Raw genomic sequence first — 25139 nt, forward strand, 5'->3', positions numbered from 1 at the left:
AGCTAAGCCTGCATTCACAGTTACTGAGCCTGTGCTCTAGAGCCCACAAACAACAACTACCAAGCCGATGTGCTGCACCTACTGAAGCCTTTGTACCTAGAGCCTGTGCTCTGCAACAAGAGAAACCATCACTCATGCATCACAATGAAGAGTAGCCCCTGCTCATCACAACTAGAGAAAGCCCATGCAAAGCAACCAAGACCCAGTGCAGCCAAAAATAAAGAAAGAAAAAAATTTTTAAATGCACTAATACGCTGAGAGTGCTATATCTAGATGATGGAAAAACAGTGAGGTTTTTATATATATGTATCATTTTAATCTTCTGCAGCAAATATATCTAACAAAACATGATAAATATTATTTTAAAATATACAATGTTTGACCCTGTTTATAAGAGAGGCCTTTTTAATATGATATAATTTAATGTAATTATTTGTCCCAACAAACCAAATGTTTGTAAGCAAGCATTACCTTGAACAATGCTAATTTTTTTTAGACATGAACCAATCTTTTTTTTAAAAAAAAAAAATTTCACTTATTTATTTATTTTTGGCTGCACTGGATCTTATTGCTATGCTCAGGCTTTCTCTAATTGCAATGCATGGGCTTCTCATTGATGTGGACTCTCTTGTTTTGGAGCATGGGCTGCAGGGCATGTGGGCTTCAGTAGTTGTGGCACACAGGCTTAGTTGCCCCATGGCATATGGGATATCCCTGAATCAAGGATGGAACCTGTGTCCCCTGCATTGGCAGGTGGATGCTTAACCACAGGCCCAACATCGAAGTCCTAAAAACAAATTTTTTTTTTTGAAAGGGGAATTCCAGCCAGTTTCTACATTTACAGTAATCACAGTGATTCAGCAGTAACCGAGTGAATTTATTCAATGGTCCCATACACTGAGCATTCAATATACGTGACTTTAATGCTCATTTGTTGTTGTTCAGTCACTCAGTTGTGTCTGACTCTGTGACCCCATGCACCACAGCATGCCAGGCTTCCCTATCCTTCACTATCTCCCAGAGTCTGCTCAAACTCATGTCCACTGAGTCGGTGATGCCATCCAACCATCTCCTTCTCTGTCACTCCCTTCTCCTCTTGCCCTCAATCTTTCCCAGCATCAGGGTCTTTTCCAGTGAGTCAGCTCGTCCCATCAGTTGGCCAAAATCCTTGTCTTCCAAAGGACTCTCATGAGTCTTCTCCAGCACCTCAAATGATCTAGAAAAATAATTAGTATGAAATTATTGCCATTTTAACCACCTCCTGAACGTGCCTTGCTTTATTTTAAAGAAAACTAATTTCTAGATTTCCTGCTTTTGCTTAGAAGAAGGTAAGAGTTACATAAGCATCCATCTTGAGCAGGCTGACCAAGAAATGCATCCTGGCCTAGGTCTCTAGCTAGGAACTGGGGTTTGTGCAGTGGGGTGAGAAGGTAGAGCTCTTCAGAGCCTTTGTGTGATTGTGGCTTTAAAGGGTAGTCACAGGTCTAGAGCAAGCTTGACTTTCGGCCAAAGCACCTCATGTTATTTTCAACTATTATAAAAGGAAATGAAAGGGAATAAGATTTTTTAAAAGCAGGATGGTTGTGTAGAGTCTTTGAGCAAAGCAAAAAGGTTTTTTGACTTATTTATTTTTTTCCTCCTCCTATTTATAGCCAGATCAAATTCTTGAGAAATCTAGGTAAGGGGCCGAAGTTGAGGTTAATTTGTGTTAAATCCAGGAGAATTGGAGGAAGCCAGGAAGATGGAAGAAGAAGTGGATGGGGCTGCAATCAATAAAATTGGCACCCTTCTGCATCACACCCCTTTGAAGTTTGTCTTCAGTCAGTCCCTCCCGCTAGCCCCATGAGGACAGGAGAGTGACTCAGCTCTGCCCACTGAGTACAGGGGTGGTTGGCCCAGGTGATCTGCCCTGTGTTAAGAAATTGGGTCTGCAGCCTAGCACACAGGGCGTCAGACCCATCCATTCTGCGTGTTTTGGCAAAAATGGCTGAGGATCACAGTCCAACAAATACCAAAGCTGCTTCTGATTCCAGACTCACTCCCGAGTGCATTTTCTTCTAGAGTGTGATCAGGCTCCCTCCTGAGTGCACTTTGTCTCAGATTGCATAATAAGCATTGTTTTGTTTAAAGCATTGTTTTGCATTGTCGCTTCTGAACTATGTTGATGATATCTTATCTGACATAGCAATGGGGTTTGGTTTTTTGTTTTTATTTTCACTCAAGCAGAGTTCTGTCTTCAAAGAAGACAGAAGAATGACCTGAGAAGTGTCACTCTTTTGGAGGCCAAAGCTAAGGTGAAGGATATTGCAATATCCAGGGAGAGGAGAACTCTAAAAGATGAACTTCAGTAAGGTAATTTTGAGCATATTTTCCATGGGATTTTAGTAGATGAAAAAGATCCAAATATGGAGAAGGAGATGGCAACCCACTCCAGTATTCTTGCCTGGGAAATCTCATGGACAGAGGAGCCTGGTGGCCTACAGTCGATGGCATCACAAGGAGTCAGACACAGCTTAGCAACTGAACAACAACACACAATCAGGCAGATTGTGATTTGGGGAAACACTGCTTGATGGAAATGTAGAATAAAATGGAGAGTGAAGTGACCTAGCAATATGGAGCATAGAGTTTTGGAAAAAATTAAAAGTGTATAAAATAATAGTTGCAAACATTCAAACAATAAAGTCTGTGGCTAAAGGAAAAAAAGAAAAAGATCCAAATAAAGAAAACCAAGTATTTGTAAAAACAGTTAAAGATCAAGCTCCTGAAATTCAGGTGACAATGATGCTCACTGAGAGTTGTAAGCTACGAGGTCTTCATCATGGAAATCTTCTTCCTATCACCAGGGTGTGTATAGAAGGAGAAAATCCCACGGGGCTATTGCCTTACATGAATTGGGGGAATCTTAGATTGTTTTTACGGCAGCGCCAATTAGTAGAGGCCCGTAATCCACAGGCAGTTTCTCAACAAGACTTGGTTCACATGACTGTTCAGATTGCCTGGGGAATGAGCTATCTGGCCAGAAGGGAAGTCATCCACCAAGATGGGGCTGCTAGGAACTGTATCACTGAGGAAACACTTCAAGTTAAGATCACAGACTGCCGTCTCCAGAGACTTGTTCCCCATGAACTATCATTGCCTAGGGGACAATGGAAATAGGCGGGTTCGGTGGACAGCCCTTGGAAGTCTGGTTAATAATGAGTTCTCCAGTGCCAGTGACCTGTGGGCCTTCAGAGTGATGCTGTGGGAGCTAGCTCTTGACTCGGCCAAACGCCCTACACGGACATGGACCCCTTTGACATGGCTGCGGGCCCTAAAAGGTGGTTCCCGCATTGTCCTGAGGAAATGTTTGCTGTGATGGCTTGTTGCTGGCCCTTCGATCCGGAGGAGAGATCCCAGTTCTAGCACCTAGTCACGTATAGCCGCCTCTGCCACGTCCTAATGATTACAGATGAGTTGCTAATTGCACTCCATGTTCAGCTATATATCTTGAAAGAAAAAGATCAAAGAATTTATGCACCTGCCTTAAAACCACCACAGGTAAATATTATTAATGATCTTGTTTATTCCTCTTAACATTTTTAAACACTTTTTTAAAAACATTTTTTCATTTCATTAATTATTTTGCTACAATGTTACTTTTGATAACTCCCTAACATATTGTATGGGTCTAACACCAGTAACTTAACCAGAATCCCATTGGGAACATTTTAATTATTTTGAAGTTTTTGACATTTGAATAATACTACAAAAACATTTTGGCACATAAATGTCTATATGTGTGTTAGTCACTCAGTCGTGTCCGACTCTTTGCAACCCATGAACTGTAGCTTGCCAGGCTCCTCTGTCCATGGGATTCTCCAGACAAGAATATTGGAATGGGTTGCCATTCCCTTTTCCAGGGGATCTTCTCAACCCAGGGATTGAACCCAGGTCTCCTGCATTGCAGGCAGATTCCTCACCATCTGAGCCACCGGGGAAGCCCAAATGTCTCTATAATCCATGATTATTTAACAAGGCTAATAGGTAGACTAAAATGGTCATTAGTGTAGAAATGATTTCAGCAACTCAGAGAATGGAGCGAAAGCTAAGCACTTAATAAGACGTTGTCTGGACACTCTCCAGGGAGGGAGGGGTGGAAATCCTGGGAAGTGGTTTGAATCAAGAAGATTCCAGACTCCTATGGGATTGTAGTATAAATGGAAGACAGAGACGGCTGTCAAAGCAAGAGACCTTTTGCTGTGATTCAGCAGGGAGAGCATGAGGTGTGCCCAAGGAGACAGAAAAGACAAACCAAAGGAAGAGTTGAGAAGTCAAGTGCTGAGACATGGTAAAACCTGAGTCTGAGGAGTCAAGAAAAACAGGCAAAGATGACTCAGGACCCAGGAAAGGGATGGGTGAAAAGTCACTTCATGTTTTTTGTGGAAATCTATTTCAAAGACTGAGTTTTGTATTTTCTATTTGTCCAGCTCAAAATATTTAGGGATGTCAAAAAATCTTTAAAAGTTTATATGTATTTAATGAAATTCCATAGAGTAAATGTTTAACATCCAGGCAGAGAGACTGTGTGCACCCTGCTTATCTTTACTACTGGGGACAAATTTCTGGCCTTTCATCCTATTTTTTCAGTTTATAAAATGGACATGACATTTTCCAGATTTGCTTAAAGTTTAAGTTTTTGGAGTAAAGATTGTGGGCAACTTTGCTTAAAGGCTGTTTGAATGGTTAATAGGACTTCCCAGGTGGTGCTAGTGGTAAAGAACCCTGCCTGTCAATGCAGGAGACCTAAGAGATGCTGGTTTGATCTCTGGGTCAAGAAGATCTCTGGAAGAGAGCATGGCAGCCCACTCCAGTATTCTTGCCTGGCAAATCCCATGAACAGAGAAGCCTGGTGGGCTAAGGTCCATAAGGTTGCAAAGAGTTAGACATGACTGAAGCGACTTAGCATGCAGCAAGCGCAAATGGTTGACACGCCTTAGAAGGGAGAGGTTGGCTACTGCCCTGTAGGAACTAGAGGTTGTCCCCTGCCCATCAGGGCCATGTGCTCACATTCTAGGCTTCTTTCCTTCAAAAGAGACTTTGTTTCTATTCCAGAAGAAAATACAGGATCTTTCTTACTGAGGAGAGCAGGAGTAGATGTGTCAGCCATCTGTTTAAGCTCTGAGTTTCATAACCTGGAATTTATGCATAAACCCCCCTGCACACACAGGTACATGTGCCTCTACTCTCTCCCCCCATGGGGAACCAGGGATAAGTTTACTCGGCAACGAGACAGTCTGATCCTTGATCCAGAGATCTCGCAGTGGGATGGTGTGTGTACTGTTGGCTAGCATGTATGTTTGTATACATACATATACACTTGTATACTGATATATACATGCTACCCAGGTATACGTGCACACTCATGAAGACTCACATAAATAACTGTGGCAAGGTAACTCATTAACTCGCAAGTAGGATCTCAGACCTGTCAGAGTTTCAGACAAAAGACTGAGATATGGATCAACAGAAGCAGTGGGATGTCTCAAGATCAGGGTAAAAGGATGGTGACTTCCCCCCTCAGGTCGCTCACTTGCTCTGATGAAACAAGCTGCCATGTTTTGTGCAGCCCTGTGGAGAGGCCCGGGCTTCCCTGGTGGCATTGGGCTAAAGAACCCGCTTGCCATTGCTGGAGACCTAAGAGATGCCAGTTCAATGCCTGAGTCGGAAAGATCCCCTGGAGGAAGGCATGGCAACCCACTCCAGTATTCTTGCCTGGAGAATTCCACAGACATAGGAGCCTGGTAGGCTACAGTCCATGGGGTTACAAAGAGTCTGACATGACTGGGTGACTAAACAATAACGAGAAGCCCACATCACAAGGACAAAGGATAGCCTCCTGCCAACTGCCCCCAAGAACTGAATCCAGCCCCCACCTCATGTGTAAGCTTGGAAACAAGTCCTTTGAAGGGACCACAGCCCCAATCTGGTGAGACTCTATCAGAGAACCAAACTACACTGAACCATTAGAAATGGTGATGTAATAAAGGATGTGACAAACCTAGACACTGTATTAGAAAACAGAGACATCACTTTGCTGACAAAGATCCGTCTGGTCAACGCTATAGTATTTCCAGTAGTCATGTACGGATGTGAAGTTCAGTTCAGTTCAGTTCAGTCACTCAGTCGTGTCCGACTCTTTGCAACCCCATGAATCTCAGCACGCCAGGCCTCCCTGTCCATCACCAACTCCAGGAGTTTACCCAAACCCACGTCCATCGAGTCAGTGATGCCATCCAACCTCTCATCCTCTGTCGTCCCCTTTTTCTCCTGCCCCCAATCCTTCCCAGCATTAGGGTCTTTTCCAATGAGCCAACTCTTCGCATGAGGTGGCCAAAGTATTGGAGTTTCAGCTTCAACATCAGTCCTTCCAATGAACAACCAGGACTGATCTCCTTCAGGATGGACTGGTTGTATCTTCTTGCAGTCCAAGGGACTCTCAAGAGTCTTCTCCAACACCACAGTTCAAAAGCATCAATTCTTCAGCACTCAGCTTTCTTTACCGTCCAACTCTCACATCCATACATGACCACTGGAAAAACCATAGCCTTGATTAGACGGACCTTTGTTGGCAGAGTAATGTCTCTGCTTTTAAATATGCTATCTAGGTTGGTCATAACCTTCCTTCCAAGGAGTAAGCGTCTTTTAATTTCATGGCTGCAGTCACCATCAGCGGTGATTTTGGAGCCCAAAAAAATAAAGTCTGACACTGTTTCCACTGTTTCCTCATCTATTTCCCATGAAGTGATGGGACGAAATCTTAGACGGGACCATGATCTTAGTTTTCTGAATGTTGAGTTTTAAGCCAACTTTTTTACTCTCCTCTTTCACTTTCATCAAGAGGCTCTTTGAGAATAGGACCATAAAGAAGGCTGAGCACCGAAGAACTGATGCTTTTTAACCGTGGTGTTGGAGAAGTCTCATGAGAGTCCCTTGGACAGCAAGGAGATCAAACCAGTCAATCTTGAAGGAAATCAACCCTGAATATTCATTGGAAGGACTGATACTGAAGCTGAAGCTCCAATACTTTGGCCACCTGATGGGAAGAGCCGACTGACTTGAAAAGACTCTGATGCTGGGAAAGATTGAAGGCATGGAAAGAAGTGGTCGACAGAGGATGAGATGGTTGGATGGCATCACCGACTCAGTGGACATGAGTTAGAGCAAACTCTGCGAGATGATGAAGGACAGGGAAGTCTGGCATGCTTCAGTCCATGGGGTCACAAAGAGTCGGACATGACTGAGTGACTGAACAACAAGAATAAGGCTGTAGTTTTAAAACACTAAGTTTTAGGGGAGTTTCCACTAATACATGCTCTTACCTATCCTGCAAAACTGCTCAGATGCATCCCATATGTGTCTTTATCCTGTAAGCCACCAGGGAAGCTCAAGCCTATTGATTATGTAATATTGCCCCTAACATCCTCAGCTTCTCATAAAGCGTTAACAGACACGAAAACAAATGGAGGCCCAGTCAGTCTTATCCATTCAAGGACAACTTAGATGATTTGATATAGGGGTCTCACACAGGCAACACTGCTTTTCAAGAATTTATTTTAAAGTAATTATAAATTCACCTCTTTCTCCTGATTTGTGATCTAAAATACTTTTCTTCCCAATCTTGATGTAATATGTAATCGTTCACAGGCAGGAGTGGGGGCAGTCAAGGGGGTGTACAGCTCTGCACTAGCACCTTTGCTCTGGGGAAGGGGACAGGGGTGGGACCACGGGGCTCCCCCAGGAAACCTAGGTGGGTGGGGGATCTACCCTAAGGCCCCAAGGTCCAGGGGAAGGCAATTGGGTCTCCATGAGGTTGCAGGGCTGAGCCACCAGACCCACTGTGATGAGAATGCAGAAAGGACAGCAGGGACAGAAGAGGAATGTGGCCCCGGAGTGGCAGGAGGCTCACAAGTGAGGGGCCACAGAAGAACCCCAGCAAGCAGGGCCCCACCAACCCTTCCCAACAGCTCTTGTCAGAGCCAGTCTGCACCTCCAGGGAGCCCAGCAGGCCCAGATAGGACTCAGAGACACCACAGAGGGGAGGCTGTGCAGGAGCCCAGCCAGGCTGGAGCCTCTCTCCCAGGGGAAGAGCAGGGAGGAGGGGCTGAATTCCAGTCCCCCAGGAATCTGGAACCCGGAAATCTTGAGTCAGAGCAGGAGGCACACCCATGCAGGATGAGCCTGAGGCATAAAGGGGAGAAGGAAGGAGTGGGTCACACAGCAAGAACACACACCCTTGTACCCTTCACTCAGAACTGCTCTAGAGAACCAGAGGATAGGGAAAAAACACACACACACACCTCTTTTTATATAAAATTACATATTTAATTTGGTCACAAAGTTATAAAATTGCATATTTACATTAAATTGCAAAATTTTTATGTAACTGCCATTTAATTTGGTCACAAATTCATCAAATTGCTTATTTATATAAAATTATAAAATGTTTATATAACATTGCATATTTAATTTGGCCACAAATTCTTTAAAGTGCATATTTATAGAAAATTGCAAATATTGTATATAACATTGAATATTCAATTTGGTTCAAAATCATAAAATTTCACATTTACATAAAATTATAAAATTTGTATATGACATTGCATATTTAATTTGGTCACAAATTCATTACTGAGGAGAAACCTGAACAGGCATCCAGTCTCAAGTAAAACTTTAAATTGTCACATTTGCATTGGCCTAAAGCAATAATGCTTCCCGGATGGCTCAGCAGGCAAAGAACTCGCCTGCAATGCAGGAGACACAGGGCACATGGGTTGGATCCCTGGATCGGGAAGATCCCCTGGAGTAGCAAATCGCAACTCACTCCAGTATTCTTGCCTGAAGAATCCCATGGACAGAGGAGTCTGGTGGGCTCTAGTCCACGGGGTCGCAGAGTCGGACACGACTGAGCAACTAAGCACCCACAGGAAAGCAACAAAGGATTCAAGTTTCACGTTTCTTGAAGGTTCTCATTAGTAAAACACACAATAAACACATATACAAATGAATATACATGACAAATACTGACAAGGCTGATACTTTAGATGGGCACTCAAGGAAGTCTTCTGAGAAAGGGACAAGTGACCTGACACTTGACTGACCATTTATTTTTTTAAACTGTTTTACAAATGCATATGCTTTTTGTAATATATAGGTGTCAGTTTCAAGTGAATAAGTTTATCTTATTTATTTTAGCCATGCAGACTCTTCATTGCAGCACACAGGCTTCTCTAGTTGTGATGTGCAGGCTCTACAGCACATGGGCTCAGTAGTTGCAGAGCACATGCTTAGTTGTGGTATGTGGGATCTCAGTTCCCCAACCAGAGATTGAACCCAGGCTCCTTGCATTGCGAGTGCAGAGTCTTAACCACTGGACAACCAGGGAAGTCCCAAGAATTCATTTCTATCTCCTTCTGGAGATGAAGGCAGAGTGTCCTGCACAGAAGGAACGGCAAAGACAGGAAACACCTGACTTCCAGGAAAGGGAGGGACATCAGGGCCAGAGGGATGTAGCACCAAGACCACAGGGGTCGGCCCTTCTAAAAACACAAGTGAACTCCACATACTGTATCCATTTGTACCTAAATTTTAGGCAATTCCAGTTTTGACCACACCAGCCACATCAACCTTAGGAAAGACAACGTACAAGCCTTGAGATGGACTAGACCAACACCCCCCACCCCGAGAATTGCTTCTGCCATTAAATTATCCTGCGGTGATTGGAATACTATGGAGAAAGGTTTAGCAGGAATAAAAAAAAAAAAGACAAAACCCTAATATAGCAGGCATTTTATGTGAGTTCTCACAGTATTTAAGAATCAGCATTTCTGTGTCTTTTCTGCAGAAGATCAAAACTTATAGAGGGGCTGAGATCCTTAATTAGCCAATTCAAACACAAAAAGGCAATTCTGAGCTCAGAGCACCAGTATCAAGGGGGGCCCATCTAGTGCTGAGCAAGCCAACACTGAACATAACCCAGGAGCCCGTCCATTCTTCCTCCCAGAAACCATGGCAGATCCCTGTCCTTTCTTCCTTGAGCCCAGATGGAATGAAGGTCACTGATAAGACCAGACGTGACACAGAAACTATGACACTCATATCTAACCCACATCCCACCCTAACCTCCCAGATGAGCAGGAGGAAGCCTGGGGAATAACAGCCCAGTTCATGGACACCAGACACAGTGCTGCATGGGTGTGCCACTCCTCCTCCCTCTGCTCACTTGTTAACATCTCCCTATAAAAAATACAAATATTCACACAACTATAAAGTTGATATGTTGAAAGCCTGGACCCTATAGAAGCCGCCAGGCAATCCCAACGGGGTCAAATTCCCCCAGCAGGGGGCTTGCTCTCCTTTATTGTTGTTGTTGTTGTTGTTTTGTAGGTTTTTGTTTCTTGGTTTGCTTTTGCCTCATGGCTTGTGGGATCTTACTTCCTGACCAGGGATTGAACTCAGGGCTCTCAGCGCAGACTCCTAACCACTGAACAGCCAGGGAATGCCCTCCGTTTGTATTTCTAATTGCTTTGGATTGCCAGCACACAACCAGGTAGCCCACATAAACAACCTAGAAATTATGTTTCCAAAACATTTTTCTACACATAGAAATATATGCACAAACATAAAAGTACAAAGACATACAAGATGTTTGCACTTTAATGATGTATATTACAAGCACTGCCTACAGTGCAGGAGACCCAGGTTCCATCCCTGGGTAGGGAAGATCCCCTGGAGAAGGAAACGGCAACCCACTCCAGCATTCTTGCCTGGAGAAACCCCAAGGACAGAGGAGCCTGGTGGGCTACAGTCCATGGGGTCGCAAAGAGCTGGACATGACTCAGTGACGAACACTTTCATTATAAGTTACATCATTGAATGCATACATACTAACATGAATGACAAATTTCAAACAAATACAAATAAAAAGTAGAAGTCTATTAGGATAAAGAAGTGTCCTGAACTGAAAGATTGAGGTACTCAAACACTCAGGGCACAACAGAGCCTGCCTCACTTTCTTCATAAACATGTTAATACTTTCCTAAGTTCAGCAGGCGCTCTTGAATTGTCTCTTTTGTAAATCTTTGCCCCAGCATTTCCAAGGCATCCAGCAGGGTGTTGACTGAGATCCCCTGTCCCTTCTTGGTTACTGGCAGCATTTCATACAAGGCATCTGGAGAGACCCAGGCCTATTCTCTGGCCACAAGGATCTCATTTCATGTGAGGCCCAACTGCCTCAGGAGCGAATCACAGAAGTCACAAGGAAAAGATAGCTGCAAAGTCACTGAAGAACAGCTTCAGGCCTAGGTTGGGGGAAAGTTACAGAGACAGAGTTGGAACGGGCTTTCACAAAGGCAGAGAACCCTCAAGTCAGGCCTAGACTTCAGGGTGGGAACCTGAGGAGCTCCCCCTGCTGCTAAACCTGCTGCTCTGCACCCCTGACCTGCTTCCCAGCAGCAGAGAAACAAGCCACACCAGCATGGAGCATTGGGCTTCGCTGGCACCCAGGGCAGTGGGGGGCAGTCCAGGTCAGCAGAGAGTCCTGCCCTAAGCAGGGGATGAGGGCCCATCTGGAAGGGGAGACTGCCGTCACAGAGGGAGAAGGCATCTATGATAGGAGACAGACGGTGGGACACTGTGGTGGAACAGAGCTCAGCGTAGGGCAGCTGCCTTTCTCAGGAGGGTGAGGTCCCCTGGCTGCCACGTCTGCACTGGGGACAAAGCAAAGGCCTGGAGGCAGGAAGGTCTCCGGCCTCACACCCCGCTCGGCCTCACTGCCGGACACTGGTAGAGCTGGATGGGGACAGACTCTGAGCAAGAATTTAACCATAAAATGGAGCAAACACCACCTGCCTCATGGACTGTGCTGCGGATTCAATGCTGTGTGTGTGAAATGCTGTGCACACCACCATCCACAGTACATAAGGAGGGCACCCAACACAAGTTTATATTCTCTAACAGCCACACCGAAAACATGAAAAATAACAAGTAATACTAGTTTTCATAAAATACGGTACTAAAAGCATTCTAAAAATTTTCATTTCAATATGTAATATAGATAGCTAATGGGAAGTTGCTTTATAACACAGAGAGCTCAATTCGGTGCTCTGTGGGAGGTGGGATGGGGGCGTTGGAAGGAGGCTCAAGAGGGAGGGGATATATGTATACCTATGGCTGATTCATGTTGCTGTACAGCAGAAACCAGCACAACACTGTGGAACACTTATCCTCCAATTAAAAGTAAGTTAAAAATTTTTTTCACTGCAACATGTAGTGTTAGTCACTCAGTTGTGTGTCTGACTCTTTGAGACTTCATGGACTGTAGCCCGCCAGGCTCCTCTGTCCATGAGATTCTCCAGGCAAGAGTAATGGTTGCCATTCCCTTCTCCAGGGGATCTTCCCAACCCAGGGACTGAACTCTGTTCTCTTGCATTACAGGCAAATTCTTTACCATCTGAGCCACCAGGGAAGCCCCTCAACATGTAATCAATATAAAAAAAAAACAACAAACCTGTTAACAAGACATATTACAGTCCTTTTTTCTACCAACACCTTGAGCTACAATATCGAGTTATATATTACAGCTCATCAGATTTAGCCACAATTCAGGTGCTCCACGGGGCTTCCCAAGAGGCGCCAGTGGTAAAGAACCTGCTTGCTAATGCAGGAGATGTAAGAGATGTGGGTTCGATCCCTGGGTTGGAATGATACCTAGAGGAGGGCATGGTAACCCACTCCAGTATTCTTGCCTGGAGAATCCCATGGACTGAGCAGCCTGGCAGGCTACAGTCCATGGGGTTGCAAAGAGTTGGACATGATTCAAGCCACTGAGCACGCATGGACAGGTGCTCCACAGCCTCCCTGGGCCAGTGGGTGCCCTGCTGGACAGCACAACCTCTCAGAGGTCTCAGGTTGGGTCAACCTGGCTCTGAGCAACCAGGGAGGGGAGAGGATGGTGGAGGAGGGAAGGACAGGGAGGTGTCAGGGGCCACTGGTAGAGGACAGAGGGGTGCAGGGTGGGAAAAAGAGGAGGGGGCAGGGAGGGAATTCGAGGCCTGATGGTCCAGGGACAAGCCGTCCCCTCTCTGAGTTGCCTTAACAGCTACGGGGACAGAAATTAGGACACTAATTCTGTCGCTCCTCCCTCCACTCCTGATCCACTGCCCAGGAAAAAAACACTCACTTTCAGTGGTGTCTGTTGGAACCAGCAGCCATCTTCTCCTCCGAGATCCTTCAGGGGCTGCTGGTTTCTGTAAAACACAATGGAGAGCAGCCTTGGTCTTCATCGAGGATCCTAGATTACAGAACTGAGCCTAGTAAACATTGTTCTGAAATTCTGGCAGATGCAGCCATAAGCAAAACAAAACCAATGCAGGATCTTTGAAGGGAGTGGACAAAAGAGTCGTTATTGGATATATGGTTGTATTCTTATCAAACTCGAATGGTTCAACACTAATACCTAAATGTGAATGTATGGATGGATGAATGTTAAAAATTATAACAGGCAATAAATTCTATAATGAATTATGAGTTGGATAAACTCATAAGGTTACAGAACACTGTAATACAAAGATACAGCCTCAACAAGAAATGAGAAATTGACCAAAGAAAAACACACATGGAGTTGAGGGATTATAAAACTCTTAACTTAAAATGCTAACTCTTTTCATAAGAAAAATATAGAACGTCTGAAAGATCTCAATTCCTCCTAGATTCATTTATAAATTAAGGCAATACTCAAAACCCTCAAAACTATTGAAATGATAGGACCCAAAACTGTAGATGTCTCTATGTGTGTGTGTGTGTATATATATATGTATACATATATTATATATATATATATATATCTTTAGTCACTCAGTCATATCTGATTCTTTGCGACCCCGTGGACTGTAGCCTGCTGGCTCCTCTGTCCATGGGGATTCTCCAGGCAAGAATACTGGAGTGGGTTGCCATGCCCTACACACACACATATACATAATGAAAATACTTGTATATGTTGACAAAGAAATTTTACTTCAAGTAGATTCAGCTTAATAATACTTTTGAAATAAATGTGAAATTCCTACTATGATGAGGAATGGCTTAAAACGGTGTAACAATCACACAGACAAATATTATGTAGCTCTGACTCCATCACTGGGTCAGCCATGGGAGGAGTGATCACCCTTCGGCTGCCCTGTTCTAGACCAGGGATGTGGTGAGAACAAGACAGAGGATCAACAGCATCAGAGCTGCCAGTGGACCAGAACAGGGCTTGGGCTCCCTTCCCCTCCATGCCCTGGTCTCTCTCCAGAGCAGGGAGTGGGGCTCCCTTCCCTCCATGCCCTGGTCTCCCTCCATCACCACCTCCCCAGAGGAGAGGAGACCTGACCAGCATTGCCTTTCCCTGTCTCTACCACAGTCCGAGCAAGCAGAAGGGCCAGAGCCCCACACTCACCAACAGACAGACTGCTTGCTTCATCTTGGGACTGGGCGTTGTCTTCTGTCAGCTTTTCCTGCCAAGGGACCAGAAGGGAAAGTGAATCTCCATTGGTCAGCGTATTGTTGTGGGCATGGTCCAGAGTCCCAGACCCTCTTGGGGGACACATAAGCACCAGAAAAGGGCCTTGAGAAAGCAAGGCGCTGACCCAGGAGTCACAAACCCACAAACCCCTACAGTATCTGGGGGGACACAGTGGGTTCTGCCTTCCCACCTACTCCTGTGCTGTGCCCCCCAAGGGGGCATAGACTCAGCACATCTGGGCTCTGCTGACGGCACCCAGGCTCTGGTGTGATGCTAAGGGGATCTGAGCACCCCTGCCTGACACCCCCCATGCCTCCGGGTCCAGGGTTACAGAGTGAGGGTGTCTCAAACAGTAAGGACAGGGCCAGCGCTGCCAACCGGCCTTAGGACAGCTCTCAACAGGCCCGTCTCCCTCCTACATTCAGCCTAGAGCCCCCAGGCCAGTTGAGAGAGTCAGGGACAACAGTAGAGGACAAACCGGGAACCATGTCCACCCTGGGCTTTGTTGTGGGGGGAAAGCAGTGACTGAGGGCCTGATGCCGCCAGATGCTGGAGAAACAGACTCACCTTGTGGCAACACTCACTCAAGCGACCTAGAAGAGAAGAGACATCCGCTGAGTGGTGGGGACAGCCCTCTTGCCACACCTCCTTCCCTAGGGACAGGGTGCAGGCTGGGGGCTCAGACACTGAACAGAGCCCCGGGCCTGTGACGGCAAGCGGGACATTCCGAGTCTGGAGAACCCTCAGGGAGGAGAAGAGAAGGGAGAAAAGGAAGTAAAATGAAACTCGTGGAAAATCTCTGTGTAGCGCTCCTGAACCACCTTCTTCTCCTGCCTCCTCCCACCAGACTCGGCCAGGGGGAAGAGGGGACCGTCAGCTGAGTTGGGGGGACCGATGTGATCACGGTTTGGTAGGACCTGGTGAGGTGGGAGAAGGAGGGGTTTCCTGGGGAACAAGATCAGAGACAAGCCAGGAGGAACAGGAGGATTGGGGAGATGGAGGAGGGAGCCAGCAGCTCCTCCTTCCCTTCTAGAACCTCACCTTTAAAGTACCAGCATACAGCACATCCGATTAGGATTAGGACAGTGATGACTCCAAGTCCAGTTACCATTTTCATCACCAGTGAAGTGCATGAGGAGGGAGAGGGAGTGATGGGTAGTCTCTGGCTCACGGCTGCTCGCTCTCCAGGAACCAGGACCTCCCCATGGGCCAGGGTACTTGATTCTTGGTCCACACACTTGATGTTGCTCCAGGGCGTTCAGTCCATGACCATGACCTTCCCATCCGGGCACCTGGGTACAGACACAGGGGGACTCATCAGGGACAGCTAGCTGGATGAGGAGAAAGAGGGGGCAGCCTCCTGTCCTGGGTCCCCTGACAAGACTGGAGGCGGGACAGGCTCCTGCTGTCTGCAGGGCAGGGTCCCCTCACTCCCCCTCACTGGGCAGGAGAAGGATCCAGGATTGTGTATTGTGGCCCCCGGGCTCCTGCTGAGCGTTCAGAGCTGTCCTTCAAAAGCTGGGCTTCCTCTGCAAGGCCCGCCCTGGCCTCCCTGGGCTGCTCAGGAAGCTCTGTGAGGGGGGCCTCATCCAGGTCAAGGGTCAGAAGGGTATGGGCACAAGTTTGACTCATCTTCCAGTCAAACTTAAAATACGAGGCCCTCTCATCCACCTGTTGACTCTTCCTACCAATCTCAGCCAACACTGGAGCATCAGAGGACAGTGAATTACTATTGGCCCCCGAGCACCCCAGTAGGAAAGATTCAGGTGCTACTGGCGAGCAAGGGCTGGGTGTGAGGCCTGGCGAGTTGGCTCCGGTTTTATAGGAACCTTGAAGGAGCACACACGTGGCCTCATGATGACTTCTGTCTGCTGTCAGCACTTCGGTCTTTCTAGGCCCCTCCTGAGGAGACGTGGGAAGGGGCCACTGGGAAAGCCGTGCAGGACAAACGGGGGTGGTGGGGAGCGCTGCTGCAGGTTCAGGAGACCCCACAGGCACAGGGGAGCTCTGAGAGGTGGGAGGGGCTTCACAGAAGCAGGAGAGAGACAGGGGTACAAGGAAACTGGGGTCTCCTGTGGGTTGAAAGCCCCCTAGGCTCCTGTGTCTCACCCGGTGCTGCATTTGTGACAGAATTCAGGTGCATCTTCTCCACAGAAAGTGCCAGGTTTGCATTGACACTCACTGTCCTTGGTGGAGGTGCAGCGGTTTTTTTCTTCTTCTCCTAGAGACCAAAGATAAGGTTTTGCTGTTTGTTGCTGTTTCAGTGAAAGAATTAGTGTTTTTCATGGGTGTTTGGAACTTCCCTGGTGGCTCAGGCGGTAAAGCATCTGCCTAGAAGGCGGGAGACCCGGGTTCGATCCCTGGGTCGGGAAGATCCCCTGGAGAAGGAAATGGCAACCCACTCCAGTACTCTTGCCTAAAAAATCCCATGGACAGAGGATCCTGGTAGGCTACAGTTCATGGGGTCGCAAAGAGTCGGACACGACTGAGCTCACCCATGTGAACCCCAGGACAGAGCACAGGTTCTCTGGCCACAGAGGACGACCTCAAAAACAGTCCTTTCCGTCCCTCCCTCTTCTGTAATGATGCGAGGTGTGTTTTCTCCAAGGAAAGCATTTCCTGAAGTTTTCTTTCAAATAGGAAATCACTGAGGCTGCTTATACACTGGGAAGCAAGAAATAGGACTGTACTAGCCTTTCAGGTCATTCTGGCTTTCTTCTCTTTTCCTTTCCAGTCCTTTTCGGTCATAGTTCAACCTTCGCAGGCACACAATTCCACACTGGAAACTGTTTCTGTTTCCAAGAGAAAAAGAAAAAATTTAGACCTTGCCGCAGGCAAACATCTCTCAGCAGGCTAGTGAGAACTTCTTGCACTGACTGACCTGTGAAAACTATCAACCATTTTCAGTTGCCCACGAAGGACTTTCTTGGTCAAGTGGTCCAGCATCCATGCGTGCACAAGGCACTCCGTGAAATAGCTACGGTTCTGCGGGAGGCCCAGACTGGGCAGCCACTTGTTGCCGATCCACTCATGTTTCACGTTCCTGTACGCGAGGATCTGCATTCAATAGTAGAGGATGGTTAACTGAGGAAAAAATGGAGGAGACAATGGCAACCCACTCCAGTACTCTTGCCTGGAAAATCTCATGGACGGAGGAGCCTGGTAGGCTACAGTCCATGGGGTCGTGAAGAGTCGGACATGACTGAGCGACTTCACTTTCACTTTTCACTTGCATGCATTGGAGAAGGAAATGGCAACCCACTCCAGTGTTCTTGCCTGGAGAATCCCAGGGACGGGGGGGGCCTGGTGGGCTGCCGTATATGGGGTCGCACAGAGTCGGACACGACTGAAGCGACTTAGCAGCAGCAGCAGCAATTGAGGAAAAAAACCCATGGAAGCAGTCACAAGGGCCATTTACATTATCTTGAAAATGGATTTTTAAACAATTACATAATCTCAAAGGCTAAGCCAAAGACAACAGTATTGATCATAACTTCAAAATTACTTGATCTTTTCTTTGCTACCTTTTAAATTTGCTGGCAAAATTTTATACAAAGAAATTATACCATTAAAAGTCTATGACTCATCTGTGGCAATAAATTTAACCTATCTACCAAACCATAATAAAACTGTAACTGACTACACATTACTTCTCTGAAATAGCTTTTGTACATAATAATATGTCAACAAAGAATGGCACGACTCATCAACAAGTTTGAAGGATCAACCTAACTCTACTCACTAAAAATATCTCTGGCTAGCTTTGATTTTAGTTTCAACGCTTTGTTTTCTAAATTTCTTTAGCAAAACATCTGCTAATTTCAAAGTCACTTAAGTGTATTAAAAAATAGGTTTAAAAAGAAGAGATAAGGAAAACAACAACGAAATAGACTGAAAGAAGAAATAGACACACCCACAGTTACAGTCAGGGACCTCAGTCTTCCTCTCCGTGACTCAATAACTGATTGAACAAGGAAGCCAAAACAGACAACCAACCAAGGTCAGTAAGGATGTTGAAGCCTTTAAACAATTCTCCAGGCAAGAGCACTGGAGTGGGTTGCCAAGCCCTCCTCCCAGGGATCTTCGCAACCCAAGGATCAAACCCAGGTCTCCGGCATTCCAGGCAGATTCTTTACCATCTGAGCTACCAGAGAACCCCCTTAAACAGCACTATCAACCAACTTGATCTAACTGACATTTTATAGAAAACTCTATCCAACAAGCAGTACGATAAAACTCTTCTCAAGGGGATATGGGACATTCTTCAAAAGACAGACAAATCTCAGCATACTTAAAGTGACTCAAATCATACAAAGCATGTTTTCTGATCTCAACAGAATTAAATTAGAAATTAAAAAACCCCTGATATCCAGGAATCTCCCAAACATCAGGAAATTAGCAAATTTCTAAAGAATTCATGTGTCAAAGAAGAAATCACAAATGAAACAGGAAATATTTTGAAGTGAATAAAAGTGAATATACAATATACTAAAAAGCTACGGGACATAGCTAAATCAGTACCTGGAGGGAAACTGACAGTATTAAATACTTACACAAATGAAGAAAGATTTTGAATCGATCCTCTAAGACTCTATCTTAAAAAACTTATAAAAGAACAAATGAAATCCACAGCAAGCAGAAAGAAGAAAATGAAAGAGCAAAAATCAATGAAACAGAGACCAGAAAAACAAAATGAAATGAAAAAAATAAAATTAGGTTCTTCAAAATATCAGTCAAATTGACTAAGCAGAGTGACGAAGAAAAAAGAGAAGACATAAACTACCAATATCAAGAATCAAAGAGGGAACATCAGTACAGATCCTATAGACACTGAAAGGAAAGGGTAAACTGTGAACAACTTTAGGCAACTTAGATAAAACACCCTACTTTGTTGAAAGACACAACCTATGAAAGCCACTCAGTAAGAAACAGATAACCCGAATCTATTAAAACTCAAATCCGTAGTTAGAAATCTTACCCACCCATACACCCACACGCACAAAATCTCTACCCTAAATGGCCTTACTAGTGAATCCTAACAAACAGTTACGAAGAAAATCCTGGCTATACACAAACTATTCCAAAATAGTGAAGAAAGAAACACCTAACTCATTCTGAGGCCAGAATTCTCTTGATACCCAAACCAGACAAACATATTTCAAGAATATCAATATCCCTCAGAGACACAGATGCAAAATTCCTTAATGACACATCAGGAAATCAGTAATCAATTCAAAGTACAAGGTATCATGACAAATAGGGTTTATCCCAAGAACATAAGTTTGGGCCAACATTTGAAAAAATCAGTGAAATTCACCATATCAATGGGCTGAAAATAAAAACCACAGTCTCACCTCAAAAGATAGAGAAAGGCATCTGACAATATTTATCATTGATATATGGAAATCTAGCAATCTAGGAACGGAAGAAAACTGCCCCAACCTCATAAACGGCACCTACAAAAAATGTAGAGCTGACATCATATGGTGGTTCTCCTGAAGATCAGGAACCAAGCAAGGATGTCTGCTCTCTTGGCTTTTATTCAACTCTGTACTGGAACTCCTAGCCACTGTAACAAGACAAGAAAAAAGAAATCGAAATCATATGAACTGAAAAAACAATATAACTGTACTTGCTGACGACCTGATGATTAACGTGGAAAATGAATCAACAAAAGAGGTACACACATGAAAGTGAGTTCAGCAACGTTGCAGTATACAAGGTCAACATATAAAAATGCACTGTATTTCAACATACTAAACTAGACCAGAAATTGACATTTTAAAGAATACCCTTTATTATAATGTCATCAAAACCTATGAACTCCTCAGGGATAAATCTAATGGAATAAGTGCAATATCTGCACAATGAAAATAAACACATGCCATGTACATACATACACACCAAAGAAGGCACTTGATGTTCTTCCGTCCAAAGACTAAGGTATGTTCTGAGGAATTCTGTACGTTATGGAATCCTTGGAAAGGATTATCTACAAAGTACACAAGTAGATCGTCGAGACTAATACCGGAAAAAAAGCAACCAACTGAAAAATGAGCAGAAGATCTGAACAAATTTCTCCAAAGAAAACAGGAAGAAGGCCACCAAACACATGAAAAGATGCTCCACATCGCTCATTATTCAGGAAATGCTAATCAAAACTACATGAGGTATCACCTCACATCAGTCAGAATGGCCATCATCAACAATTCTACACATAATAATCGCTGGACAGGACATGGAAGAAAGGGAACCCTCTTGCAATGTTGGTAGACATGTCAATGGATACAGCCACTATGGAGAAGGAACGTAGGTTTCTTGAAAAAGTAGGAATAAAACTACAATATGACACAACAATCCCCTACTGGCCATACACCCTGAGAAAACCATAACTCTAAAAAGACATATGTACCCAATGTCCATTGCAGCACTATTTAACATAGGCAGGGCATGGAAGCAACCTAATGTCTCTCAAGAGAACAATGGAAAAAGAAGTTGTGGAATATACATACAATGGAATACGACTCCACCATGAAAAGGAACAAATACGAGTCTGTTGAAGTGAGGTGGATGAACCTAGAAACTGGGATACAGAGTGACGTCAGTCAGAAAGAGAAAAACAAATGTAGTATATTAATGCATACGCATGCAATCTTGTAAAACGGTAGTGGTGAATATTTGAAGGGCAGAAATAGATACACAGATGTAGAGGAAGGACTTGTGAACTCAGCTGGAGAAGGAGAGGGTGGGACAAATGGAGAGAGTAGCACTGAAACATAGCCACTACCAACGCAAAATAGCTAGCTAGTGGGAAGTTGCTGGATAACACAGGGAGCCCAGCATGGCGCTCTGTGACGACCTAGAGGGTGAGATGCCAGGAACTGGGAGGCAGTCTCACCAAAGAGTGGATAATATACTTATGGTTTATTCGTGGTGTTGCATGAGGAAAACCAACCAAACATTGTAAAGCAGTTATTCTCCAAATAAAAATAAATCAATACAATCTGAAAACTATCATTCAACACATACGTACTTTCATTTAAAGCTATACGGGATCATCTTCTATTCCTAGCTATTCTTCCAGTATAAGTGCTTATAAATGTCATTAGAGTTTGTGAAAATATGATTTTAATAGCTACATAGTATTGCTTAATATCTCATACATAAATGATAAACTTTCAGTCTCAAAATAGAAACATAATACCGAAAAAGGTTACGATTTTAAACTAAAGCTTGCATTTTAATTCAGCTTAATGAGAATTCCTCGGAAGAGGTAAAATTCTTATCAAGAGTAAATATGTGGAGTCCTTCTTGCTTTCATCTGTTAGGAATTATTGTCATTTAATTCTAAGGACTCTTGGACTTTTGACATGTTTGCCTTTGACTGTAATTTTTGACTGAGATAAAATCTTCAATGTAGATATTAAAAATGTCAAGAAGCACTCTTGTAAGTGTGAGTCACTCAGTCATGTCCAGTTATTTGTGACCCATGGACTATAGCCCACCAGGTCCCTGTCCACAGAATTTGCCAGGCAAGAATATTGGAGTGGGGTAGCCATTCCTTTCTCGAGGGGATCTTCCTGACCCAGGGGTCAAACCCAGGCCTCCCGCATTGCAGGAAGATTCTTTACCACATGAACCACCAGAGAACTCTGACCCTGGTGTACCTGGATGTAAAAATCCTCCAAAAAATATTACCAAACCAAACTGAAGAATACATTAAAAGAATCATACACTAGGATCAAATGGATTTATTCTGGGCCTGCAAGCATGATTTATTATCTGTACATCAATTACGGTGGTACACAATATGAGCAACATTAAGAATAAAATCATGTGATCTTCTCAATAATTGCAGAAAAAGCTTTCAACAAAGTGTAACATCAATTCTGATACCATCTCTCAATACAGTGGTTATCCACGGAACATACTAAAGGGCACGTAAAACAAACCCACAGCTAGCATCCAACTCAGTGATAAAGAGCTGAAAGATTTTCCTAAAAGATCAGGAATAGTACAAAGATGCCCGCTCTCACCAATCTTGTTCAACATAGTAGTGGAAGTGTCCTACCCAGAGGAACTAGGCCAGAAAAGGGAATACACGGCATCCCCATTGGAACAGAGGAAGTTACACTGTCACTATTCGATTATGACAGGATTTATATGAAACCCTAAAAACGCCACCAAGTAAGAAGTATTAAAACTAATAAACTCAGCAATATAGCAGGAGAGGAAGCATAAGAGAACAGAAAAGTCCCATATACAAGTGCATCAAAAAAAAAAAAAAAAAAACCTGAAATAAATTTAACCGAGGAGCGGAAACACCTGTACAGTCACGGGCTCCAAGACATACAGTCTGGGTTCAAATCTCGGCTCACCCGCTGACCTGCAGAGTGACCCAGGGCAAATCACACAATGATCTGAGGCTCAGCATATTCAACTGTAAAATGGACACAAACCCAGGATTTACACCCAGGGCTATGAAACTCCAAAGAAGTGCTTATTTAGGCCGGGGGAGGGAGTGTCTCCAGGAGACTCTCCTTGTATGACACTCCTCTAGAACTGGGCTCTCCTGATCCTGTGGGTGAGGGTCAAGGGTAGAGCCTGGGAGCCAGATGGCACTGGACAAGGACGAGGACAGAAAATACTAGTTCTGTGTCAGGGAGGGAAGCCACCTCCTTTCCAGATCTCAGAGTGGGGCCTGCACCGAGGGCCCGGGGGATGTGCAATCGGAAGTGATAACTCCGAACCCCCCACAGCAGGGATGCAGCCTTCCTGGCAAGAACCTTCTCTCTGGTCCAGGCTCCAGGGTGATGTGGTACTGCTCCCTGAGTGCTCCATGTCTCCACCAGGCAAAGAGCTCCCGGGACTTGGAGGTCTATTAAACCACAGGTGCCTGAGTGTCACAATGACACAAGGGCTAACACCATTGAAAATTAGCTATATTAAAAAAAAATGACAGAAGTATGGACGAGGCAGGGCATGAAAAGCAGAAGGATTGACTACCTCTCAAGCCTTTAGCAGAAATCTCTCCACACCAGCTCAGCGGAGCCCGCAGGAGGAAAATATCATGGAAAAGCAGGCCATGGGTATATCTCTACACTGCTGGACCCAGAGACCCACGTCCCAATCCACCAACATCTTTTTGCGTATCCAGACACCAAGAGGAAGAAACACAGACCTTGCCTGAGAAAGTCTCAGCCAGACTTAATATTGGGGTTGCTGAGCATGCTCACATGGTCACTATGGACTCAGCCTCTCCTCCGTGCTCACATCCTCTGTCCTCACAGAAACATACATGGTTCACTGCAGAGAGCCCTCTGAGGGCACTTGTGTATACTAGAAACGGGCAATGGTAAAATGCGAAGAGAAGACACAGAAGTGGAAACATGCCTCTGGGGTGCTGTACAAATTACCAAAGACCTGCAGTCCTTGATACTTGGCATTTAAAAAAAAATGCTTCTTAACATGTAAATGCAGAAAGGACATTTCCAGGAGAAAGGACAAAGGAATCGTCCCATTGGGACAATATTGTATCCATAGGAGAAGGTAAGTTGGATCCCTACCTCACAAAACACCACCAAACCAATTAGACTGCATACGAAGAACCAACAATTGAAAGAAAAACTTGACAAAATTCGAACAATTTTTGATGAGGAAATATCTTTTGTTTAAATAGAGGTATTGCTGATTTACCATAATTTGTTTGTCTAAGGTGTACAGCAAAGTGATTCAGAGATTCAGCCTCTCAGGTGCTGCCTTGGACAAAATTCATTCCCTTTGGGAGGCCCCTGGGCCATGCCCTCTACTCAGAACAGCTAAGAATCCTGAATACGCAAAGCAGCATGTGGTGGTCCTCCTGGGGGTTTTCAGACTGAATAAATTATTCTAACAGGATACAAGAAACAAGCCCGGAGGTTAAGAGAGGATCTCCAAACTTACCTTCAAACCGGAGGCCTTGCTCCCTTGAATGTGGATGCGTGCAACAGCGCTTGCGAAGCGAAGAGGTTTATCGTGAATCATCCGTCTGCAGAGGACAAAGCGGTGTGTAGAGAGGACGCGCAGGCACGTCCCAGGACCCTGAGCACACGGACACAGTGACTGGACTCTCAGCCCTGCTCTTGGGGTACGGCACTCTCTCCACCGCTGACACAGGGCGAGCAGCTCACACGTGACCTGGAGTATGGTCACGGGACCTGGAATATGGTCCCATGACCTGGAGCTGGCCAATCGGTGTGCTCCATCCTCCCTGGCCACCGTGATTGGCTCAGGACTGGGGCTGTGACCAATCGGGGCCCAGGGCCGGACCTCAGGCTGGAATCAAGGGAGGAAGAGGAAGATCCGCCAAAAGGGGTGTGGCCGGGTGAAGTCAGGCTACAGCGGTGGAAGCGGCGTGAGGTCAGCCTGGGGCAGTTGGTGGCTTTCCCGCGCCCGTCAGGGCAGAGCCGCCCGCCTGAGAATGAGGGCGCTGCTGAGCCCAGGGGCTGAGAGCGCCGGTTCCTGCTGTGGTCCCGGAGATCCACCTGAGACCTGAGCAAAGCCGTCTGCCGGTGAGTCCTCTCCTGCTTGTCTGTCAGCTTGTTTGCACCACGCTGGG

The 25139-nt window shown here is 45.2% G+C and overlaps 1 long non-coding RNA gene and 2 pseudogenes across 3 annotated transcripts in view; 2 read left to right on the forward strand and 1 right to left on the reverse strand.

Annotated features, from left to right (window-relative positions):
• Window positions 1–25139, reverse strand: part of LOC145506461 (liprin-alpha-1-like) — a 73921-nt pseudogene that overhangs the window by 26812 nt on the left and 21970 nt on the right. The window contains exons 2-4 of the transcript XR_014053948.1: window positions 24485–24569; window positions 17424–17599; window positions 17237–17334 (exon numbers count right to left, since the gene is read on the reverse strand). The product of XR_014053948.1 is annotated as a liprin-alpha-1-like (transcript). The remainder of the gene's footprint in view (window positions 1–17236; window positions 17335–17423; window positions 17600–24484; window positions 24570–25139) is intronic.
• On the forward strand, window positions 1460–9810 carry LOC145506974 (uncharacterized). The gene is made up of 2 exons (XR_014054479.1): window positions 1460–2352; window positions 6881–9810. It is a non-coding gene; the product is annotated as an uncharacterized LOC145506974 (long non-coding RNA).
• On the forward strand, window positions 2387–3602 carry LOC145506491 (tyrosine-protein kinase RYK pseudogene; annotated as a pseudogene). The gene has a single exon (XR_014053970.1). The product of XR_014053970.1 is annotated as a tyrosine-protein kinase RYK pseudogene (transcript).

Source organism: Giraffa tippelskirchi, chromosome 1 (assembly GCF_054371585.1).
Source record: "Giraffa tippelskirchi isolate mGirTip1 chromosome 1, T2T-mGirTip1v1.2.pri, whole genome shotgun sequence".
Lineage (NCBI taxonomy): Eukaryota > Metazoa > Chordata > Mammalia > Artiodactyla > Giraffidae > Giraffa > Giraffa tippelskirchi.